The 18,208-nt window shown below is 36.2% G+C and overlaps 1 pseudogene across 1 annotated transcript; it reads left to right on the top strand.

The window, feature by feature from the left end:
• Positions 1-2,169: 2,169 nt before the first annotated feature.
• LOC143620785 (tubulin alpha chain-like) lies at positions 2,170-4,480 on the top strand (annotated as a pseudogene). The gene is made up of 3 exons (XR_013151405.1): positions 2,170-2,241; positions 3,119-3,361; positions 3,440-4,480. The product of XR_013151405.1 is annotated as a tubulin alpha chain-like (transcript).
• Positions 4,481-18,208: the final 13,728 nt, after the last annotated feature.

Raw genomic sequence — 18,208 nt, 5'->3', positions numbered from 1 at the left:
GCCTTGTATACAAAACCCCACAGTACCAGTAGTAACCATCCCGTAAGTCTACAGAGACTTAATCACTGTAATGTAGTTTAAATCCTTTGAAAATATAGTTGAAAATATTTGCACTATTTGTCATGAGTTTAGTGGGTTTAGAAAAGCATCATGACAGCATTGAAAATCAATTGTCTCACGTAAATGTGATTTGTGCAAAAACTCGAATGTCTCACCTTGCAGGTTTATATTTAACAAGCCCTCTGATATTAAGCATCTAGATTAAGCATAATGTAGTATATTTATATTAGTGTAAACCCATAATTATAACGATAATCACGAGACATGATACTTTACTCGATGGCACAATGTCATACCTTGTGGAGGTAGAGCTTTTGGATTCGTGTATAAGTTCCTTTATATCGGAGGTACCGTTTACAACTAGCCGGGTCTAATACTAGCCTTTATATATAAGAAAATTTGAGGACGTGAAAATGAACAGGGAATGAAGTCCGGAATTCGTCCTTATTTATACTTGAATTTGAGCATCTTCGCTTTGCGCGAAGTTGAAGTAGGGTTGGCGAGTTAGCCCTAGCTATGCCACGTGGCACGAAACGTGTCACCGTTACGTAACTTTCACGTCGCAACTTCGCGTTGCGCGAAGTGCAAAAATTTTCCGGATAACTATTACAACTTCGCGTTGCGCGAAGAATCTTAAGCACACTCCTTCGCGTCGCGCGAAGGTGCAAAAATACTAAGGCGGCCCTCGGCGATGCGAGCATGCGAAGTGCGCCATCAAAGCGCCACATTGCGCCCATCGCCCGAGCCCGTGCCCGTCAGGTGCTTCGCACCCTCCGCTAGGACTACTGGGTGTGATTTGGCACACAAGAATATTATCATGTGAGCTCTCTTCCTTATAAAGAGCTTACAAGTTTTGTAATCTAACAATATGTGACAAGAGTTAGAAATCCTATTTATACCATGGTGGAAGTTTTCCATTTTCTTTCCTCCACCAATGTGGGATGGAATTTTACTTCCTTTATGTTTCTCCATTCTTCCTTTCTCTTTTTCCTTCTTATTTCTTCACGTTTTCTTTTAATTATTTTATTTCTTTTTGGATTGTTATAGACAGGTAGATAACTTAATTTAATTTTTTTTGTCTTCGCTCTTCACCCCATGTTTCACATTATCTCTGGTTGTCGGCGAGCCAATTTTTCCGGCATCCATGGTTGCACCTTCAAGTGTTGACGAAAAATACACAATGACAAGCATAAAAATACAATGACGTAATTTTTGTTTTAAATTTTATATAACAAAATGATATTCATATAAAAGATAAAAACGTTTGCTATTATGGTGATTTAAAAAAAAAATATCATATGAAAAAATTATAGTTGCTTTCAAATGATGGAGGAATTAACATATGACTTGCATGTTGAGAGATAAAATGTGTATTATTACTTTTATGCTATTTTTTCATTGGTCCCCACTTGACACGTGCTAATTAATTATGTCTTCTCACACTTCTTATTTTTGTTGGTATTTGTAGAATAGCTTAACCCGTTACAAGTTTTATATTTTTAAATGTGAATATATAAAATAATACTTATAAAAAAATTTTGGTCACTAGAAGTTACGTGCCCCAGCCGACGGTCCAACCGACACTACCTCCAGCCGGCCCTGGCTAGTGCCCCCACTTGTTGGAGCCCATTATGGTGGTTGCTACCAGCGTGACAACGGGTGAGAGGCTAGCGCCCCCTCACGAGCCACAACAGATCGTTTAAGTTGTTAAAAAACATTGGTTTTTGTGCTTTATCACACTCTTAGTTTATTAATTGTTAAGAAAACATCTTAGGAGAAGAAACAAGTGACTACGAAAACTTAAAAATGCATAAAAAAAAAAACTTAATACTTGCCAACTTTTGTACAAGCAAAAGCCACACCAGCAAAGCAATTGCATTTTATTATTTTAATAATTAGATGAAGGTTTATGTAAAATTGAATTAGACGTGAATTGAAATAAAAGAGGCGGCGAATAATTCAAAATGAAAAGGGTAAACCATAGTAAAGTAAATCTAACCACAGTTGACTGGTGTATAAATTAAGTAACCAACACTATCATTCCAAAACCCATCATCCCTGTTCCATTGCAAGGCGTCTTCATAAACGCCTTCTGATTCTTAACCGAAAATGAGAGAGTGTATCTCGATCCACATCGGAAATGCTTGCTGGGAACTCTATTGCCTTGAACACGGCATTCAGGTTTTCTTTTATTCCCATCATTTTGTATGGGTTTGTCAGATCTGCCAGTATTTGTTGAGTTTGCAATTTTATATTATTATTTATTACGATCAGATTAGGTACAGTGTTTACTCGATCTGTCAATAGTTCCCCTTGGTTTAAGATCTGCTTTAAAAATTTCGTCAGTAATACTTTAGATTTGGTGCAGTTAAATTGGTCCTGGTTGAAATTGGATCGGTTTGGTCAACAAAAGTCAAAACCAGTTTAGGGTTGGGTTGAAACCTGTTGCTTAACTGGTTTATGATTGGTTTTTTGTTCGGTTAACCAGCTTGAAAATAGAGAGAATTACAAACCGGTTCTTAGCCTTTGGTTCTAAACTGGTTTTTACATGATCGGTTTTAAGCTGGTTTGGTTTTTGCTTTGATTTTCGGTTGTTTTTCCCACCTCTATGCAGCCTTTTCTCCATATGTCAGCAAATTTGCCTTGATTTTAGATCTCGATAGATTAATTTGTATTGAAGTAAATATTTTACATTATTTAGCAAAAAAGAAACGCAGATTCTGTTTTGATTAGGTATGATTAGGTAGTTAGTTCATCTGTCACCAACTCTGCCTAGAAGTTGTATGCTAACACCACTCTCTGAAAAAACACAGACTTATGTATGTTTTTTAATCAATCTGTCAACAAATTTGCCTGGCTTTTAGATCCACATAGAGTCATAGATGAATCTGGCACCGGATAGATTAGTTGCTTGTCAAAGTTTAATATTTACTCAAGTTAAATAACACATATGTATATACGTGATCTGATCCACACATGTTTCTATTTATTGATATAAACTGTTTTATGAGAACTATTGTTTTTTACAAGTATGATAATGCTTTGTTGTTCTTTGCAGCCTGATGGTCAGATGCCTAGTGACAAGACAATTGGAGGAGGTGACGATGCCTTCAACTCTTTTTTCAGTGAAACTGGTGCAGGAAAGCACGTCCCTCGTGCCGTCTTTGTTGATCTCGAGCCCACTGTGATAGATGAAGTGCGAACTGGCACTTACCGCCAGCTGTTCCACCCTGAACAACTCATCAGTGGCAAAGAAGACACTGCCAACAACTTTGCTCGCGGAGTTGCGGTCACTACACAAGTAATATTCAAGTCCTCACCATCATTTCATTTTATATCTTCTTAACAAATTCTCTAACTTTATACGCTTTTGTTTCAGTTGGAAAGGAAATCGTTGACCTGTGTTTAGACCGGATCTGAAAGCTAGCTGACAATTGCACTGGGCTTCAAGGGTTCCTTGTGTTTAATGCTGTTGGTGGTGGGACCAGGTCTGGTTTGGGTTCCCTGCTTCTTGAACGGCTTTCGGTTGATTATGGAAAGAAATCCAAGCTCGGGTTTACTGTGTGCCCGTCACCACAAGTGTCAACATCTGTTGTTGAGCCTTACAACAGTGTTCTTTCAACACACTTGCTTTTGGAGCATACTGATGTTGCTATTCTTCTTGACAATGAAGCTATTTATGATATTTGCAGACGCTCTCTTGACATTGAGCGGCCTACTTGTTTCGAGTTATATCTCTAATCAAAGGTCTTCATGTTTGTTGCCAGGTTATTTCTTCTTTAACTGCATCGTTGAGGTTGGATGGTGCCTTAAATGTGGACGTGACCGAATTCCAAACCAACTTGGTCCCCTACCCAAGAATCCACTTCATGCTTTCCTCGTACGCACCCGTGATCTCAGCCGAGAAGGCTTACCATGAACAACTATCGGTTGCAGAAATCACCAACAGCGTGTTCGAGCCATCTTCCATGATGGCTAAGTGCGACCCACGACACGGAAAGTACATGGCTTGCTGTTTAATGTACCGTGGTGACGTGGTTCCCAAAGATGTGAACGCTGCAGTTGCAACCATCAAGACCAAAAGGACCATCCAGTTTGTTGACTGGTGTCCAACTGGTTTTAAATGTGGTATCAACTACCAGCCGCCGACTGTGGTCCCTGGTGCAGACTTGGCTAAGGTTCACCGAGCGGTTTGTATGATATCCAACTCGACTTGTGTGGCTGAGGTGTTTTCTTGGATTGACCATAAGTTTGACCTTATGTATGCCAAATGGGCTTTCGTGCATTGGTATGTGGGTGAGGGTATGGAGGAGGGTGAGTTTTCTGAAGCGTGTGAGGATCTTGCAGCTCTTGAGAAGATTATGAGGAGGTTGGTGCTGAGGGTGGTGAGGATGAGGGTGATGAAGGGGATGACTACTAGAAAACTATGTTTTCAGTTTGTGATGGATATTTGGTTTTGTGTGGTTTGTTCTTTTTTTTAAACAATTATTGTTCTGAACTGGTTGATGTCGTCTGTGTTACTGTTTTGGTAGCTGTATTGTTTCGAGTTGTTACTTGCAACTTTGTACGACTATTTTATGTGTATTTACAAGTGTTATAATTTTCTTCTATACCTCTATGCATGTCCTGTGTTTTTACAGGAAGACATTTGCTGATTCAGGAACTGAATCACATAGCACACATCTACTTGACTGAACTAGAATGTTTCTTCTATTCCACGCCTCTTGAGTTGGGATTCTATTCATCTCGGCCCTCCACACATGTTGCATTTAGATGGAACCCCTAACTACATTACAATCTGATTGTTGTATAAACAGTAAGAATAAACACTTACGAGCATCAGCAATGAGAAGAGGAGACCTGATGCTACTATACGAGTGGACATCATACGATTCGTATTGACCATACGAGATAATTCAAATTTTCATATACGAGTGGAGGCCATACGAAACTTTTTGTCAAATTCCTTTACATATTCTGAGACTGCCAATACGAGTACATACCATACGAGTTGTATGGGTTATATATATGAGATAAATTTGAATATTTTTCCTAACAACTAGTATTTATTCTTAATAGATAAAAATTGATTTTTCAAACGAAAATACGAGACAGTATCGGCTATACGACTTAAATTAATAAACACTAGAAATTCATACTATAAAAAACACTTATGCTATACAACCTTTTAAAAAAAATGTTTTATCAGATTTTTCTCATGATCAACTGAGAACAATTATTTCTCGTGCCTATTGAAGATCTGATCCCCTCACCTACTGATGTTCCTGAATACCCCCATTGAATATCCGGCACCCTAAAACCTTTTTAAGTTCGTTTATAGCTTATTTTTACATAACTAAATTTTAATTATTTACTTTTTAAGTTAGTTTTTATGAAAATTATGATACTAGTTGTAAAAAACTAGACTTTCAATTTTCAGTTGTCCTCATTTTTTTTTTCTAATTTATGATACGATAAAAAAAAACAAACACTAATATAACTAAACATATTTAGAGATTAATGCCGTCATGTTTAACTATATTTACTTATAATCTTGGTTTGAGTTTTTCAATAGAGTAAACTGCGGTTTTCATCCCTGTGGTTTGTTCAAATCTACGGTTTTAGTCCAATAGTTTCAAATTTACAATTTTCGTCCCTGTGGTTTCATTTTACTTGCAATTAAACCCAACCCCACTAACCCCGTTAAGTATGATTGTTAAACCATCAACGTGCCCTCACGTGAGGGGTAATTTTGTCATTTTCTTCCCATGTACACCTTAGCCCCTCATGTGAGGGGGCTTGCGAATTAGGATTGAGGCTTATTTGGGAAGAAAAAGGCCAAAACTGCCCCTCACGTGAGTGGCACGATGATAGGTTTAATGACCAGACTTAACGGGGTTAGTGTGGCCGGGTTTAATTGCAAGTGAAATGAAACCACAGGGACGAAAATCGCCAATTTGAAACTATTGACTAAAACCGCAGAGTTGGACAAACCACGGGGACGAAAACCGCAGTTTACTCCTTTTAATATATTTACCACAACAACACCCTTTATCCAAATAAAAGGAAAAAAGAAAAATCATGTTTAACAATATTATTTTCCTATCCATAATTACACATACAAACCGCATAACAATAGAAGTAACATAGCACATAACATAGTAAATAGATACAAATTATAGTTCTCCCTATAAACATCCAACATCTGAGTACAAACATCCCAATGTAAAATGGTACGGTAGAAACCACATACCAACAAAAAAACATAACGATCATCACAAAAACGTAAGTTCACATAAACAAACAAGTTGCCTAATGAAATCCCTATGCTAGTGGAGGTGGATGTTGAGCTGCTGGTACCACTGACTGGAGGCTCAGAGGGCTGGTGTTGCTGACCCGAATGCCGAGGAGCAGGAGAGGGGGGGGGGGGGTTAAAACCATGTGATCTCACCCATTTAACCATCCAATTATGAACCTAAACTTGCATCACTTGAATATGCTGGACATCTTGAATAAGCTGGCGCGATACTGCTGGACCTCTAACAACACGCCTGTGGTGATACTCCTGATGCTGTTGAGCGAGGTAATGGTGCTGGTCCTGAAATCCATAATTTCCGTCAGAAGCAACATCTTGTATATGTGAAACAAACGGTTGAAGAATGTAGTGAACTTGTTCTAAATACTTGAGATGGTAACGTCGCACTCGAGAAACTTCCATAGAACTATGTTCCGCATTGTCTTGGTTACCGACATCGGACTCGTGTCTCGCATAGTCCTGGTTATCCATATAAGAACTGTGTCTTTGCGTTTTTCTTAACACCGAAAAAGAAATGTGTCTGGAGGGGTCTGCTTGGGTGGGCATAATTTCATTAGTGCTTAATGATGTAGAATTACTACGTTTGAGGATGGGCTCACGTTTGCTATATCTTTAGACTTTAACGTTGGACGCCACCAGGTATGCTTATGAACTATTGGTTGTTGACTGGTTGATGAGGCTGGCATTACTATTGAAGCGAACTTCGACAGCATAATTTTTTTTCCCGCACTTTGACTATTTTTAAATTGCTGTATGAGTTCTTCTACTAGCTCGTTCGCTTTTGAGTAAAGACCTTTATCATCATTAACAAATAACGGATCAAAATCCAGCTTCCTCCAATATATATCTATCGAATTCAAAGGAATGGTTCAATCTAAAATGAAATACTTTGAAATCATACATGCACATGGCATACCACAACTTGCGTGAACATGGTACCTGCATGCTCTACCAGACTTCATCAACTTGTTGACCCGTTTAAGCTCGTCCCATAATATATCTAGAGCTTTACGTGAAACATGACGGTGTAACTCGTTGAAAAGTGGTATGTTGTGGTGATTCAGTTTTTTCTTACGACTATCTTCAAAGGCTGCATCTATGGTAGTTAGTTGGCCCACCATGTGTTTTTTAAGAAAAGCGTGTGCACTCTCGACTAGGTTCGTTGTGGTATTACCAAACTTGAGATTTTGGTCTATCCACATATATACAAACTTTTCTTTATACTCATCGAGCCAGTTAGTGTGAACATAATCAAGTACTTCTGAAAAAAAATCAATAAATCTGACAAATAATAAACAACTATTGAATCAAGTAAGAATAAACAATTAATATGAGAATTAGAAAAATTACTTTTGTGGCTGATAATTAAAGTATCATAAATTCGCTTGTATCTTGACTCGTATTTAGGGAGTGTGCTAGACTTAACCAATCAGTTCCATTAACCAAGAAACTATTCGTATTCTTCATCGGTAGTGAAGTTTTTCTTGCAATGCTTTTTACGTTCTCATTATTGAGCCATCTACATAGTAGTTTGGCGGCATTCTGGAAGACATTTTTGCAGTCTTTTGGGCAAGATCACAGTCTGTTAATATCACAGGTGGAATCATGCAGTTGTCTAACATCGTCCCGAGCATCGTCAGCACCCATGTGAAATTACCCTCCTTTTAATTGGATATAATTGCCATTGCTATATGAAACGTCTTGCCAGTTGAAGTTACACAAATGATTTATACAAACGGCATCTTGAATACGTTTGTATTGTATGTCATGTCTATCACCAACACGTGTGGGAACACACGATATATCATATGCGGTGTCGGGTGAACGAAGAATAGGTCCTCTAGGGAACTTTTGGATGGATATGGGCGATGGCTGTGTATGTAAGTCGTGTATTGCAACAAATTGAAAAGAACATCCATCGGCATTTTTCCTCGGCGATCCTCTTTATGGATTTTTGCCCTTCATTGTACACGGTTTTGATGCATGCCGCATTTCTTTCATCCTTAGACTTTAAGTTACATAAAATGTCACGTGGTGGCCCTCGGTTTCGATACATATCATGCACCAAAACCTTTTTAGCAGGATTAAGTCTACAGGTGTGACTCTTAAAGTGTTGAACGAGTTCATGGTTATGTGTATCATCAACCACCCATAATCTCCAACCATTATATTGTCATAAATAGTTGCTTATTAACCTAAATTCGAAGGCCGTTTTGATTGTACCAGAAAGCTTAACTGTCGTGGTACAATTGTATGACCCACCATTATTACACTTTAGCAATACTTTAACGACTTGTCCACCAACGTTTGTTTTTGATCATTGGGTTAATACGACAACACTAACTTCACGACCTGTCGTTTTTGCCCAGTCCTTAAGTTTGTCGACAGACAAAAACGGCTGAAAACAAATTTAATCTTCTATTAACAATAATAGCATTAAATAGTAAATAACAGAAACATACTTTATAAAACGATTTATACCTCGTTGGTTGAAAACGATGACACATTGTCGGAAGTTTCACCAACACAATCTTTTTGATAGTTTTCTTTAAAAAACGACATATCTAACTCGTATTTTTTTATTAAATTTTCTTTTCACGATATAGCTATTTTACTTCACTTAACCAGAGAAAACCATAATTTTGTGAATAAAATGACTAAACGTAAAACCCTCTATATATTCGGTTTGTTAGAAGATTATGTCATGTCAAATAATTAATGGTGGAATCTTGTTTCATGTCAAATAATTTACGGTATCTTATATCAGATCAAGTAACTGAGAGACCATTGTATCGTGTCAAATAATTTTCATCATGCGAACCCGTGAGATCTCAGTAGGGATGATATATTTTGCCTATCTATACGAGTCATATAACCAATACTAATCGTATAAAAATGGTCAAATGCATGCTCTGAAAAAGCTGGTATGGTGTTAGTACCATTGGTACAGTGTCGGGGTACGGATTACAGAATACCTAAAGTAGTCATATAGATTATACTGCTCGTATAAGTCTTGAGTCTAGTCAAACACATCTGAGAAACTGGTATGTACGTTTTGAAAAGTTGGTTAGACGAATCGTGTAGTTTTTATACTCGTATGAAGGGTGTATGAAATTCCAAAACGACTCGTATAGGCTATACTAGTCATGTGGAGGGTGTCTAGGCAGTATACGACTAGTATATGCTATACTAGTCGTATCATACAAACATGTTTAAGAACAAGGTCAAACACCTTTTCTAAAAAGATGGTGTGTTGTTAGTGTACAGAAGGCTATACGACTCGTATAAGCTATACGATTCATATGAAGGGTCTTATTAGCACCCAAACTTGCTAGTCCCAACAATATTTTTTTTAGTATTTTGTTCTTGTGAATCTAGTAGTTGTAAATTGTAATAATACATTTTCAAGATAGCAAATATATATATATATATATATATATATATATATATATATATATATATATATATAGGATTAGTATTATTACAGAACTCTTAAATTATTTAAGAACTTGAAGGAACTCTTAATAACTAACGTTTTTTATAAAACTTTTTGTATGCTAATGTTACTTGAGTGTAGTTTTATCACTTTTGGTATCTATATTTATGATTACAATTATGAAAATTAGTTTTTTTTTACACATATGTATGTTTTTTTTACACATATGTAAATTTTTTATTATACAAATTTTACACATGTGTAACTTGTGATTTATATATGTAATCAAACATTTTTTTAAATATGATAAAACAAGTCTCAAATAATGTTAATATATAAAAAAAGTTAAAAAAATATTTAGTTTTTAAGAGTTCCTTCAAGTTCTTAACTTTTTTCTGAGTTCTCAAATGAAACTAACTATATATATATATATATTCAATCACCAACGTACCTAATTATATTAGGCCTGCTGATGTATATAAATTTATACATCTTTTAGCACTAAAATATCTCCAAATAAGCGTAATATCGGTAATTATATTAGAATAAATAATCACTAATGTTTATAATTTCTATCTTTAGGTAAATATAACCTTAAAGAATAAAACGAGCTGATATACGAAGAAAACGGTGAAAACAAACTCAACAAACCCCATGGTGAATCAAGGTATGACTATGTCAAGTACATACGAAAAAAAGACAAAATTCAGTCATAAGATGGCCATGTTAACCTCAACACCCCCCCATGTTAACAAGAACAAGAGGAAAAGATAAAATAGAAGATTCTAAAGCTCAACATGGCTATGTTTAACCTAAACACGCCCAAGTTAAAGTACAAGAGAAAAAGACAAATTTGGGCTCTTCTAGACTTACCACGGCTGTGTTTAGACTCACCACGATCATGTTTACTTTCCTGTTGTACCATCTGACAATGAGCACTAATTTAAACAAGACAAAAAGGTCACCACAGCTGTGTTAAGGTACCCAGCTCTGCCTATAAATACCATGCCATTATTCATTGAGTGCATAGAGATAACAACCTATCTACACCTTAAATCACATTAAATTCTCTTCAAACACCTCCTTTCTCCACCATTAATAAGTGAATTATCCCATCCATCCAACCTTGAAGATCAAGGAGATTAAGCTCGTAAAAGAAGTCATTAGCTTCAAGGATTAGTAATTCAAATTGATTAAATTATTCTAATTTGATCATGCTTGTATCTATTATTTTGACATATAACATTATGTTTACTATTGGCTAAACTTTCATCGTATCATCCTGGTTTACAATGAATCTTAATTACAGTTTAATAATAAGTAAAGGTTATGCTGTAATTATCACATGATGATGAATGTTAAAATACTCTTACAGGATACCCAAGTACCGAGCTTGACGATAATATGAGGAATTGCTAGTCTTGTGAGGCCTTGGTTATAAACTTTAAAAGAGACACCAAGTACCGAGCTTAATGATAAGCCAGGGAACTGCCATTCTTGTAAAGGCTTGGTTGAGAAAAAAACATAAATCCTAATATTGACATGGACCAAATGAAGTATTAGTAGTAATTGATCATCTTAAAATGGGAATGATTGACAATGTTGTGAAAATGGATTGTTGATGTTCATCCACTATAATCGGTTAATTACTTATCAAGTGAGTGTGCAACATAATCTATTTTAAACAATTATTGGGTGGTTATTACATGAGTTCTATAATTGTTCAAGAGTTGTGTGGGTTAATACTTGGTAATTCAAGGTTGATCTTTCACAACTTAACTAACCTTAATTGGTATTTTAAGTATCATACGAAGGTTATTTTTACTGAAATATCAAGGGCAATTCAATTAGGTAGCGTTTGGTATGCAGCAATGACAGGGGAATGGAATGATTCATTGCGTGGTAATGAAAAAAGTGATGTTTGGTTGCTCAATAGAATGAAATCATCCATTACACATGGAATCTCATTCCATCAAAACCGAATCCCACCCCCTTCTTTATTTTCATTCAATTCCTCCTTCACCATACTTTCTCAACAACACCAGTACTTAACAACAACCAACACCACCACTACCATCGCCACCACCACCACCCGACCGCCACCACCAACACCACTGTCACCACCACGTTACCACCAGTGCTACCACCGCCACCGCAGCCACCACCACCACCTTACAACCAACGTTACCACCGCCATCGCTGGAGCCACCACCGTTGTGGTAACCACTACAACCATTGTCATCGCCTCCGCTTGGCCGTCACCACCACCACCACTGTCGCTGCCTGACCACCACCACCTGACCGTCACCACCGTTGTCACCATCTCCATCACTACCAATGCTACCACCGCTTGACCGCCACCACTCCCACCACCGCCACCACCACCATAACCATCGCCCATGCCGCATGACCGCCACCACCACCACTGCCACCGCCACCGCCATTTTCATCACCGGAGCTACCACTACCACCCTCGCTAATGTAGTTTTTTTTTGTCACACCCCAAATCTGGGCCTAGGAGTGTGACCAATAGTTGGTACCTGTTTTGTAAATGTATCAGAGTTTATGGTTAATTTTAGCGGAAGACTTAAAGGTTAATATAATATTAATTTACATTGGAAAATTTACTTGAGAATTAAATATCCAAGTTGGTGTTTACAAATATTGTTTTGTTAATACAAGGATTTTATAACAAAATTGAGCCATCACGCGTTGCGAACTTCTATCTCCTTAACGACTCTAATCCTTGCTAAATACATCAAACTTAGTTACCTGCAACGGGGAATAAAATACGTCAGCTATGTGCCGGTGAATCGTTATGACTCTAAAAGCATTTAAATAACAATCATAACACAAATATAGTTTTATTAACAAGTTTAGCAGATATATTACTATACCCGGTATTTGTAACACTGCCCTACACACACAAGTCTTCGAGCCACGTAGCCCATTCCAAAGAACTAGTTATGACTGTTAGCCCGCAGCCACGTAGCCTTTGACTATATAGGCTAAACAGTTATGTTTGGATCCAGACACATGTGTATTCGGTCTGAGTTGTTTTATTCTCTAATTTGTTTACAACGTTTTAGAGATCAAGCAATCTCATGTAAATGTTTGACTGACTCTACAAAACAAACAACCCATCTATCTTATAGATTATAAATATGTTTTAACTATTTGTAAATGTTTAACGTATTTACCTTTATTGTCGGTGTGATTGATTGATAAACCTTCTTAATTGTGAATGATTGTTAACCTATAAACAAATAGGTTTGAATGATCACCTTGATGGTGTTTCTTGATTAGACTATAGACCTTAAGTTTGGTTTTAACCTTGATTAGGTTTGTGAATGTTTGAAATCATATTTGTATTTATGTGCCATTTGGTATAGCATGCTTTGGCCTAATAGAGTGTATCACGTTGGCAAACTTCTCCAGGTAAGTAAACAGGTCCCGCGGTTGATTGGGATTTGTACGAATTACTTACCTTAGACAAGAAGATTCTACTAATGATATCCCCCTTCCAGTTACTACATGCACGTCAAAATATAGTTTTGTATATCATTACCCTTATAGAAGTAATGTTTATTGAAAACTGTTTGTGAATGCTTAAAAAATCATTTCAAGGTTAAAGGCCATAGCCTTGATGCGTCTAAGGTATTATAATATGAATGAAAATAACTTAAACTTATATCCTACCTTAGTAAATACTCGGGATGCTAATACTAAGGCAGAGTGATTGTTTGATTGGCAGCACCTCACTTCTAACTCGCTTAACCGATCAACAGGGCATCACAACTCCAATACTTGCACGAATCTCGAGAAAACAAGACCTCAGAACTTAACGGTAATCGGGCACCCTCCCCAATGCTAAGTGTGTGAATGTGAAGGTGTTTTTGGGATGAATGAGCTTCAAACCCGTAACTTCCTTTTATAGGAAAAATTTTGGCTCCTATCGCGTAGCGCGATGGAGCTTTCCTCTGGCCATCACGTAGCGTGACGCCGCAATTAATAGGATATTTCCACGTGTTGACATGTGGTTGGACATTGTTTTCCCATCGCGTAGCACGATGGGTTCAGAAAATCAAAAGTTTTATTTTATACCCTCTCAGTTCTAAAATTGTCATTTTTAGCTCAAACTTGAATAGGATATTCCCGAGATGTTACATCCTCCCCACCTTTTATATAATATCGTCCTCAAGATTTATTGTAATAAATGTGGGTATTTTATTTTCATTTCCACTCAAGTTCCCATGTATACTCTGGTCCGCATCTTGAATCCTAACGGACTTTTACTAACTTGAGTCGCTTGCGTTTGAGGAACTTAATCATACTATCTTTAATTTGAATTGGTTGCTCCATAAACTTAAGCTTTTCGTTAACCTCAACATCTTTTAATGGCATTGCAAGAGTTTCATCAGCTAAACACTTGCGTAAATTTGACACATGAAACACATCATGTATGCCTTTCATTTCTTCAGGCAATTCTAATCGATATGCAACAGATCCTGTTGGGTTTTAACAAGATTATCAAAGTCATAAAACCTCTTTTATGATAAAAATGCTGTGGATAATATAGTTTTAAATCTTGTTAGTTAGGTGAATATAAAACCGATTTTATATGCAAAACCCAAAACCCTCGGATCCATATACGAATAACATACTTACAAACACATGCAACCACATGAAGTTCATGCATGTGATTCTACCTTTCAAGAAACTCAAGAAGGATGAAGGAAGATGATGGATGAAAGGCTTAGACTTCAATGGAAAAGCACCTCAAGCTAGAATACCCCAGGCCTTCAACAAACACCTCTTGTAGCTAGGATTTTGCACTTCAAAAATCTTCTTCTTGCTCCTCTTTCTTGGCTGAATTTAGAGAGGAGAGAAAATTGTATCTTGAGAGAGAGAGAGAGAGAGAGAGAGAGAGTAAGGAGTGTCCAAGAATGCACCACCCTTTGTACCACTTAGAAACCTTTCATGTTGTAACATCCCAAATTTCATGAGGTATTTAAGAGAATCGGGTCTAATTAAATAATAAAAGATGAATGTAATTATCTAAAGTACAAGGGGGTTTAGTGTCAATAGATGAAAAGTTAAACATGAAACCCTACCCTCTTTCTATAAACATAGCCACCATCTTATTTTATAACAATCTTCACCTCTAGCCTCCGTCCTTACTAAATTCTCGTTTTTGAGAGAGCAACCCACAAAGATCCTACGACTCCCGGAGATCTAACCGTCGGATCGGTCTCAAATTTTAACTGAGTGTTCATAGAATATAAATGAAGATTTCAACAAGACGGATCTTCGATCACAGGCAGAGTAACGAGGCACAAAATCAATAATAAAAACTTCGATTACTTTACTGATAATGTTACAACTATATATAGGGGATGACACATTCGTTACATTAATACATACGAATGAACATACTCATTCGTGTTACATTAACCTTAACGAATAGCCCTTTATTCGTTGTCACATTCGTTAAGCAAGGTTAACGAATGTGGCTTACATTTATAACGAATGTGGCTCATTCATTATGAAGTAACGAATGGCCTTACAGTAGAGCAAATGGGGTTATTTACAAAAATACCCCTTACATTATCAAGTAACTTAATAATAATATAAAAAAGACCGACATGCCCAAGTCGTATATCAACACATATCAAGCCCTATAAAATCATATCTAATACATCTAAGACCCTATCAATAGACATTATGCTTCAACATTTATTTTTCTATTGCCTAAAGTGCGGACAAAATAAAGAATAATGTGTAAAACTCAAAAAGTGTCAAAAGTGCTGGTGTTTTTGATCAGACTAATCAGCTTTAAGTCAAGTTGGGGTGGAATGGTGAAAACTAAAATAGGCCTGAATTTAGATTCAAGGGTGATTGTTTCTGATATTGTGGGAACCGCATATATATTATGTGCCTTAATTGTACCTTAACCATATGATAGAAATTTCAGAAAAAAATGTCATGGGATTTAAGTGGACAACAATACAAATGACTGACTTAACACCAGTCATAATAAAGCCAAAACATAAAACTGTGATGGAAGGACAATCTGGTCAAAATGATGCCCTCCTCAAACTCACAAAAATCTGTGTTTGTAAATAGTTTTGAAAGTTCGTTGTTTGTAAGTATTTTATTTCATTACATTTTAGTTTTTATTGCATTTCTTTAAGCCAAAAAGATTTTACACTTCTGGTTTATTTTCGACTCTTGATGTAAGGATACTATCTTGTTTAAAATCTGCGGGTGATGATCGACTGAGCTTGTGCTACTAAATCATACAGTGTTTCAAAGCTAAAATGCCATTTGTTTTGAGCAAGGTGATTAATTTGGACTTGTTAAAATAATATTTTCTAAAAAACTTTTTGAAAATTAAGTTATTATGGTTTAACCAAGGTCATTAATTTGGACATGGTTAAACACATGAGTGTGAATTTACGGTTGTTGAAAATTCTGAAAATTATCAAAATGCAACGTATAAATTGACACTTATACGCCGCATAAGTTAAGATTTATACGGCACATAAGATTTATCAACTTACACAGCGCATATCTTTCCACATATACGACGAATATGTAATGTTATAAATACATCATCTTTCACGTTGTATATACATATCCATTTCATATTCACTTACATGCTCCGATTTCTCTCATTTGGAAAACTTGATGTTACCCTGTTACTCTGCCCAAATCTTCTATTTTCCTGGTGATTTACACATCATGAAAACTATTAAAGGTATATAATTGTTCAGACTTAATGGTTTTGATTGCGACGGAGTGATAGGAAGGATTAATTGAATTACTTAGAGTTCTGTGCAAAGGGTTTTCGATGAATATTCGAATATAATCTATGAACGAGGTTAAACAAACAACAAACGTTCGTTAAATGTGGTTAATTGATCTTAATTTGTCAAATAATAAAATTGAAACCTTATGTCATGTTTCAATAGATTTTAGAAGCTTTAAACCTCAAAATTGATTGCACAATTGGATTAATCGGTAGGTTTAGTTTGATAATCATTAATCATTTCATGTTAAAACTTGTGTTTAGGTTCATATTGATGTTGTGGATATAGGATTAGCATATACAACATATACGCCGGATAAGTCTAATTTGACTTATACGGTGAATTTGTCTTATACGTTTCATATCCAATATTGACATATGCGCTGAGGTCTTATACGCTGTATTGTGTTATACACTACAAAAAGACTTATTCGTTGTATACTATATTCAAGGATATTACAAAACAGTGTGATCCTTATGAGTCAATTATTGAAGAATTCTAGAATAATGCTAAGATCGAAGGGAAAGAGATTCAGTTTACTGTTCAAACAAGTAGATTATAGTTTCTTAGGGTGTGATCAGAAAAGTTCTAGGTTTTGGAGATACAGAAACATTTCCAGTAGCACTTGATGAAAGGATGGTGAAGGGTTGTTTCATGTGGATGGGATATAAAGGTTGAGTGAATGCAATTTTTTATTTAAAGACAAGTTTTTCGAGGTCGTACAAGTTTCTAGTACACGTTGTTGTTCACTATTTGGGTCACAGGTAAGGTGGTTATGAAGAGATACTAGATTATCAGATGAGTGCTCTGGCTACTTTAAGTTTGAATTTGAAGTCAACTTTCCTAGGATGATTTTTGACAATATGAAGCTAAATTTTGGGAAAGACAAATGGTTAATGTACCTGAGATTTTTGCAGATGATTATTAACGATCAATTTTCCGAGGTGAAGAAAGTGGGTAAAAAGATTTACTTGGATCATATGATGGCTAATTGATGAGCTAAATTGGTATATATAGAGGCAAAACTGAAAAGAAAATACCAAAATTCAGAAGTTTAGTTGGTTATGTAAAGGATGAGAAGTATGAGGATCCTAAAAACAATCAATGGAGGAGAGATGGTAATGATTCAGAATGAGATGCTGAATATTTAAAGATGGATAATTGTGAACCGATGCTTGGGTGTAAGCATTTCTTTAAAATAGAGAGTGATGATGAAGAAGAAACCTCCAAACCACAAAAGAAGAAAATAAAGAAAGTGAAATTGAAACACCGAAGGTAACACCTATTGATCCTTCCGTTTATTCTGCGACATCTGACAAGGACATGGCTGTTGGTGTGATAATGTTTTGAAGAATCCTATTGTTTAGGATACACCACAACCTCAACAACCAAAAGAGATTCCTCAATAATCACAATTGTTTGGAAGCATTTCTGTTATAAATTTCAACATGTTTGAAGATTTTCCTACAAAGAAAGAATTTGATAAGTGAAAAAGAAGGTGGAGGATCAGGATGTGATTATTGAAAGCATTACAATGGAGAATGACTGTGACATTCGTGACAAAACCAATTATGCCTTAGTATT

This window comes from Bidens hawaiensis, unplaced genomic scaffold (genome assembly GCF_021521415.1).
Source record: "Bidens hawaiensis isolate Kalapana, Puna unplaced genomic scaffold, B.hawaiensis_p1.1 tig00002671_1, whole genome shotgun sequence".
Lineage (NCBI taxonomy): Eukaryota > Viridiplantae > Streptophyta > Magnoliopsida > Asterales > Asteraceae > Bidens > Bidens hawaiensis.
This window is presented reverse-complemented; position numbering and strand designations above follow the sequence as displayed.